This window comes from Lithobates pipiens, unplaced genomic scaffold (assembly GCF_037356315.1).
Source record: "Lithobates pipiens isolate NorthernLeopardFrog02 unplaced genomic scaffold, aLitPip1_a1.2 Scaffold_25, whole genome shotgun sequence".
NCBI lineage: Eukaryota > Metazoa > Chordata > Amphibia > Anura > Ranidae > Lithobates > Lithobates pipiens.
In genome coordinates, this window is record NW_027507787.1 from 226,314,322 (window position 1) to 226,322,423 (window position 8,102).

Sequence of the window (8,102 nt, forward strand, 5' to 3'; positions counted from 1 at the left end):
CTTGTCAAGACAGAGAGTGGGGGATTTAGAAGCAAAATAGTGTCTGATTTGCAGATAGGAGTGGAAGAGTTGTTTGGGAATTTGGTGCTGTTTCTGCAATTCCGCGAATGATAGAAGCCTCCTGGTGAGCGGATGCACTATATTGCGGAGTTGAAACAGACCAGCTTCGGACCAAGGAATCACTCTATCATATGCCAGGCTGTCTGGGATATCTGGATTAAACAGTATGTTTATCAAAGGAGGGCATTGGGAGGCCAGAGGAAACAACTTTAGGCATTTCCTCCAGATTTCCAAGGAAAACAGCATCGGGGCCAGACAAATGCTACGAAGTGGACCCATGGAGGTTTTAAGGTCTGCCCAAAGCATGGCACAGATGTGTGCAGGCCCGGTGATGCTCATCTCAATTTCAGCCCATACTGTAGGGGCTTTCCGGGATTACCAGGTAATAACTGGTTTAAGGTGTGTAGCATAGTAATATTTGATCAGATCTGGGGCTCCCAGACCTCCACGCCATTTAGGAGCCAACATCACCGGACCTGCAACCCTATGTGCTTGATAATGCCAAATGAAGTTAAGAAAAGCTCTTTGGACAGCCTTAAGTTGGGACATAGGGATTGGGATCGGAAGAGTATCAAAAAGATAGAGGAGTCTAGGCATCACTGACATTTTTAGGACATTAATACGGCCCAAAAGTGAGAGGGGAAGCGAATCCCATTGCTTCAGGAAAACTGAGGTCACTACACAAGGGTGCGGACCAGTGGTAGCCGCTCATAACAGGCACCCCCCCCCCCCAATCCATGCTCCTGGCCCCTAATCTCATGCATTGTGCCAAATACATGGATTTCAATTTTTTTTTTATATTTTTTTCCTTGAAGCATAGGATTGGAGCCCGAGGCTCTAATTGGTTTTGAAAAGGGTGGTCTCGGGGGCGCAGTGCCCACCCTCTTGTGTGACACTAGCAAATATTCACTAATGTCTTTCTGCTTCTCCTCCTGGCCAATCAGGAAGCGGGTCCTGAGACCCAATTGGCCCGGGAGTCCTAAGACCTGATTGGCCTACAGAGAGAAGTGATTGTTGGGACTCGGGAGGAGGTGCAGGGGGGAAGCCACCAAAGCCGCGACCTGAATGGGATAAGTGTAGGGCTGGCGAACAAGCGAAGAGGAAATCGAACGGGGTGGGCTGTCGGTTGGGGTTATTGACGGGGCCAGGTTTGTTTGCCCCCCCCCCCCCCCCAAAAAAATTCCAAGAGCACAAAAAAGAGCAAGTCGCCACTGGTGTGAACAAGGCCTAAAACTTTTTTGGGATAAATGGTGCATTTTATATACAACTCTATAGATTAGACCAAAATGAGGAGGAAAGAGGGACTTTGTTCCAAATCGGGGACGGCCCCTCAAAATCAGGGATGGTTGTATGCTATTCATCGCGTGACGTCCCCTCCCTGCTGAATCAAAAGTGCAGGGTTATAATTGGTTGGAGGTGGGTTATGGGCCGAGCAATGGCATTATACATATTGACAGTCTTGTCTGACTCTGAGATAACAATGCATCTAGGATGTATAACTGATTTTCTTTTTGTCTTATTTGCCTGCAGGAGAAGAAGTTCTGAAGATTTGGTCATCTGCTCATTCATCAAAATGCTGTATTGCTGTCCAGGTTCCACTAGTTATGTAATGTAACCTGTGTAGGAAATAAACTAATACTGGAAAGTTCAATAAATGTTTTAAACTAAATCAAGGTTGTGAATTATCTTAATCTCCAAAGTGAATTGTCTTAATTGTGCCTGTCAATATCAAAGTAAGGCAATGGTATTTACCTTGTACAGTAACTATATTATAGTTTGGGGAGAAAATGTTTTTATCTCAGCTGTGGTTAGAGGGTTCTCCTGGGCTGTACATGTCTCCCCCAATCCTCAACAGGTAAGGGATGCGCTCTTCCACTAATGTTCAGTAGGGATGAGCTTCGTGTTCGAGTCGAACGCGTGTTCGACTCGAACATCGGTCGTTCGTGCGTTCGCCGAATTCCGAACGTTTGGGCCGTTCGCGGCAAAATTCGTGTGGCCCACAATGCACTGCGATGGCGCAATGCATTGCTGTCTCACGATTGGCCAAGCATGCACTGTGACCCCGCATGCTTGGCCAATCGCAGCGCCAGTAGCGGGAAGAGCAATGGTTGGCCACAGGCATCCTGCCTGTGGCCAATCATAGCTCAGACTGTGTAGTGCACGCCCCACACTATATAAAGCTGCCTTTCAGGCGGCCTCGTGTAGTGTTTGTTAGCATCTGAAGCAGTGGGTGTTCTGTGTACCTTCAACACAGTTACACACCAATCGTTTTTGGCTGATTTACTATTTTGCTCTTGTGTAGTGGTTACTGTCTGTGCCCTGACCGCAGTATTCACCACTATATTCACCTCACCTATATAGCTAGTGATCTAGCTTTAATAATAGAGCTTGAAGTCAGTAGTGTTAGTGCGTGCTGTCTGCGTGCTCTGTACCCAGTACATACCACTATATACACCTACATAGCTGTTCTCTATTTGAGCCCGATTGTCATTTGCTGGAGTTATTGGAAGTTGTGTGTGCCTCCAGCACAGCACAGTATACAGCTGTATATACCCCTTTAACTCTGCTGTTTTCTTGTTATTGTCTGCGTGCCCTGACCGCAGTATACACCGTCATATTCACCTCACCTATATAGCTAGTGGTCCATCTTTAACAATAGAGCTTGCAGTCAGTAGTGTCACTCAGGAGATAGTGCGTGCTGTGTGCCTGCTCTGTACCCAGTACATACCGCTATTATCTACCTACATAGCTGTTCTCTATTTGGGCCCGATTGACATCTGCTGGAGTTATTGGAAGTTGTGTGTGCTTCCAGCACAGCACAGTATACATCTGTATATACCCCTTTAACTCTGCTGTTCTATAAAAAAGGCATCTGCAGGAGTTAGTGGGTGTTGTGTGCCTCCAGCACAATATAAACTACCCAACTACTGTTTTACCCAACTCCCTTCAGGCCATTACCATGTCTGGAAGGCCAGCAAGGAGAGGCAGACAGGCGCGAGCCGATAAAAGAGGGCAAGCAGGCTCTGTGTCTAGAGACAACAGTGCTGGTCGTGGACGCGGTGCATTGTCATCAGCACGTGGCCATGGGACATGCTTGTCCTTCTTTTCTGCAGCTGTTCATGTTGAACCGCAACATGCCAACGACTTGGTAGAGTGGATGACCAAGCCCTCTTCATCCTCCTCATCCTCTCTCACCCAGTCTCAGGGTAGTAGAAAAGCAGCTGCCAACACATCGTCGTCCCTCCTCTTAATGTCATCATCAGTGACTCCTTCCCTAGACCCACCACGTCCTCCTGAGGAGTCTCCTGAACTCTTTGAGCACAGTGTTGGGTACATGCTCCAGGAGGATGCCCAGTGTTTGGTGGGCTCTGATGATGACACTCAGCTAGAGGAAGGCAGTAGCGTGAGCACAGAGAGAGGGGATGCTCAAGAAGGACAGCAATCTGGCAGTCATGTTCCCCAAGCTGCAGCATACTGCCAGGTTTGCTACAGCGATGAAGAGGGAGGGGATGATGAGGGCACTGACTCCACGTGGGTGCCTGGAAGGAGGGAGGAGGAGGAGGCACATGTCCAACGAGGCAGGATGCCCTCCGGGGGCCAGCTTAGGGGCAGCACACCGACTGAATCACACCGCAGAGCTCCGCCTGCGCAGAGCGCTTCCTCTGCGCAGAGCGCTTCCTCTGCGCGTTATTCTAAAAGTTCTTTGGTGTGGGCCTTTTTTGAGACGAGTGCATCAGATCGCACCGCTGCTATTTGCAACATATGTCTCAAGCGTATCTCACGTGGCCAAAACATCAGCCGCTTGGGCACCACATGCTTGACCAGACATATGTTGACCTGCCATGCAGCTCGTTGGCAAGCATACCTCAAAGACCCACACCAAAGAACAAAGCGGACCTCTCCTTGCTCCTCATCAGCTGGCATCTCCAACCCCACTAGACCTTCAGTCCTCTCTGAAACCTGCTCTGAGAGGAATGAAGGTGTAGAATTAGGTGTGTCACAGCCAAGTGCTTCCGGGAACTCTGCTAGTGGTACATCCACGTCCGATTATAGCAGACAAATGTCCCTGCCCCAGCTGCTGGACCGGCGGAAGAAATTTACTCCCAGCCATCCACATGCCCAGCGGTTGAATGCTAGCTTGGCTAAATTGCTAGCACTTCAACTGCTGCCTTTTCAGTTGGTAGACTCGGCCCCCTTCCGTGAGTTTGTACAATGTGCGGTTCCTCAGTGGCAGGTCCCCAAACGCCACTTTTTCTCACGGAAGGCAATTCCGGCTCTCTACCGGCATGTGGAAGGCAATGTCCTTGCCTCGCTGGACAGGGCGGTCAGCGGTAAGGTGCATATTACCGCTGACTCATGGTCCAGCAGGCATGGACAGGGACGTTACCTGTCTTTCACGGCCCATTGGGTCACTCTTCTGGCTGCTGGGAAGGATGCAGGACAAGGTGCAGTAGTATTGGAGGTTGTTCCGCCACCACGCCTCCAAAATGCTACTATTGGTTGTGACACACCTCTCTCCTCCACCCCCTCCTCTTCTTCTTCCTCCATGGCCTCTTCCAGTGCTCTGTCCTCAGAACCAGCGGTGCTCCGTAGGCGTTGCAGGGGCTACGCAAGTACGCAGGCAAAACGATGCCATGCCGTGCTTGCGCTGGTTTGTTTGGGGGACAGGAGCCACACTGGGGCGGATGTTTTGTCAGCTCTGCAGGGGCAGGCCGAGAGGTGGTTGACGCCACGCCAGCTTAAGCCAGGAATGGTGGTTTGCGACAATGGCACCAACCTCCTCTCCACCCTCCGACAGGGACAACTGACCCATGTGCCCTGTGTAGCTCACGTCCTTAACCTGGTGGTGCAGCGGTTCTTGGGCAGGTACCCCGGCTTACAGGATGTCCTGAAACAGGCCAGGAGAGTCTGTGTGCATTTCCGCCGATCATTTAATGCCTGTGCTCGGCTGGCTGAGCTCCAAAAGGAGTTGAACCTGCCCAAGAACCGCCTTATATGTGACATGCCCACCAGATGGAACTCAACATTGGCCATGCTGCAGCGGCTGCACACGCAGCAGAGGGCCATCAATGAGTACCTGTGCGACTACGGCACCAGGACAGGGTCAGGAGAGCTTGGTTTTTTCTCACCACGCCAGTGGGGCATGATCAGGGATGCATGCACTGTCCTGTCACCGTTTGAGGAGGCCACAAGGATGGTGAGCAGTGACAGTGCATGCATCAGTGACACTATACCTCTTGTCCACCTCTTGGAGCATACGCTGCGTGGAATAATGGACAGGGCACTTGAGGCAGAACAGAGGCAGGAAGAGGAGGACTTCCTTGCCTCTCAAGGCCCCCTTTATCCAGACAGTGTTCCTGCTGTGCCACCCATCACACAGGAAGAGGGTGAGGAGGAGGAAGAGGAGGAGGAGGATGATTGTGTCAGCATGGAGGTGGAGGCTGGCACTCAGCAGCAGCAGTCTTATAGGGATGATTTACAGTCCCAAGAAACACGTGGACTTGTACGTGGCTGGGAGGAGGTAGCTGCGGATCATGTTGTCCTTAGTGACCCAGAGGACTCCGGACCGAATGCCTCAGCTAACCTACGCTGCATGGCCTCCCTGATCCTGCAAAGCCTGCGGAAGGATCCTCGTATTCTTCGGATCAAGGAGAGGGACCATTACTGGCTGGCCACTCTCCTTGATCCACGGTACAAGGGTAAGGTTGCCGACCTTATCTTGCCATCGCAGAGGGAGCAGAGGATGAGACATCTCCGGGAGGCCTTGCAGAAAGCTCTGTGCAACGCGTTCCCAGAGACTGGGAGGTCACAAACTCCTGGTCCTGGACAACGTGTTGCTGAGGCATCAGTCAGAAGGAGCGGTGGAGAAGGTGGCCGTCTGACTGATGCTTTCAGACAATTTTTTAGTCCGCAGCCCCAAGGTATGATTGGTTCCAGCACCCATCGCCAGCGTCTAATTTACATGGTGCAGGAATACCTAGGGGCAAGGTCAGACTTGGACACCTTTCCCACTGAAAATCCTCTGGCTTACTGGGTCTTGAGGATGGATCACTGGCCAGAGCTTGCACAGTATGCAATTGAGCTACTGGCCTGTCCTGCATCCAGCGTTCTTTCGGAACGCACCTTCAGTGCTGCTGGTGGCTTCGTTACCGATCACAGGGTGCGCCTGTCCACCGAATCAGTTGATCGACTGACCTTCATCAAGATGAATCAGTCTTGGATCACCCACAGCTACCAAGCACCTGAAGCTGATGTAACCGAATAATTTTTTTTGAAATACCACATCCCTTCAAGACTGCCTATGCTGATGCTGTGTGACTGTCCTGTTATGTTGATTGTCTATCCTCTTCCTCCTCCGCTGATATGTTGGAAGAACATTTTTGGTTCTGGGTGATGCCAGCAGCCCAATTTTTCTGCCCCTGTTTAACAGGGGCGTTTAAGTAAAATTTTTGATGCAATGCTTTGCAGCAGGGCTAATTCCTGCAAAAAAACTAGAGTATATGGCAGAGGTTGCAGTGTGATGGCACCAGTGCCTAAGGCCCAATTTTTCTGCCCCTGTTTAACAGGGGTGTTTAAGTACAATTTTTGATGCAATGCTTTGCAGCAGGGCTAATTCCTGCAAAAAAACTAGAGTATATGGCAGAGGTTGCAGTGTGATGGCACCAGTGCCTAAGGCCCAATTTTTCTGCCCCTGTTTAACAGGGGCGTTTAAGTACAATTTTTGATGCAATGCTTTGCAGCAGGGCTAATTCCTGCAAAAAAACTAGAGTATATGGCAGAGGTTGCAGTGTGATGGCACCAGTGCCTAAGGCCCAATTTTTCTGCCCCTGTTTAACAGGGACATGTAATTACAATTCTTGATATAATATTTCACAGGAGGGCCCCTTCCTGTGCCCACCCAGAGTAACTGTGAGGACTTATAGTGTTGTGGCACCAGCACCACAACCACCAAAGGTCAATTTTTCTACCACTGTTCAACAATGGCATGTAATTACAATTCTTGATATAATCGTTCACAGCAGGGCGCTCCAGCGGCTACCAAGAGTCACTTTGAGGGCTTACAATGTTGTTGCAAAACCAACACCTTGTTCCGCCATTTCTGCAGAGCATATAGGGCAGGCCCCTACTTTCAAACATCCAATTTACAAACATCTCCTACTTGCAAACGGAAGGAGACAACAGCAAGTGAGATGAAAAAAGATGTACGACAAAACAAATTATACAGGGGTGATAACCCTTCCCTATGTTTTCCAAAAAGCTTAAAAATAGTTTTTTTGACTGGAGCTACACTTTAAAAATGTACCAGTTGAAAATTACAAACAGATTCAACTTAACACAACAAACCTACACAGTCCCTGTCTTGTTTGCACCGCCTGTATACTGCTGTTCTGAGTATATAGGGCCTGGGGGCAACACGTATTTCCTTTTTTTAATATGGGTACAGGGTTCCCCTTAATATGCGTACAAGACCCAAATAGGCTGGTAATGGGCAGGGAGGGCTACCCATGCCATTTTTCTGAATGATTTTCAACCATATTGCAGGAACCAGATATAACATTAAAACCGCAAGCAGTTTTAAATGGTGTTATTTCCGCTTAATGTCATTTTGTGCAGGGACTGTTGTAAACACGGGAAACACGTGGCACTTCACAGGCATACTACAGACACCCCCCAGGCACCATATTTAAAGGAATATTTCACTTTTTTTTTCACTTTAATCGTCATTAAAATCAGTGCTCCCGCTAAAACGGTAGTTTTTAAAACTTTTTTTTGCAGTGACCCATGTCCCCTGAGGCAGGAGGCAGGTCGCCAAACCCTTTTTAGGACACTATCTTGCATATTAGCCATTAAAATTAGCACTTTCAATGGGATTCTAACGTTCGTACCGAACGCGGGGGTCGTTCGCAAGTTCTGGTGCGAACCGAACCGGGGGGTGTTCGGCTCATCCCTAATGTTCAGCCTATCTGTGTACGTCTTTCAGAGGCTCATAAGCAGTGCATTTTCAGATACTGTATATACCATAGGTTGTGGACTACAGAATA

General features: G+C 49.4%; 1 protein-coding gene across 2 annotated transcripts in view; it reads left to right on the forward strand.

The window, feature by feature from the left end:
• LOC143930927 (ovostatin-like) overlaps window positions 1-1,729 on the forward strand; it is a 113,078-nt gene extending 111,349 nt beyond the window's left edge. For both annotated transcript variants that reach the window (XM_077455616.1, XM_077455617.1), the window contains exon 36: window positions 1,591-1,729. The gene's annotated coding sequence lies outside the window, so the exon portion shown is untranslated. The remainder of the gene's footprint in view (window positions 1-1,590) is intronic.
• Window positions 1,730-8,102: the final 6,373 nt, after the last annotated feature.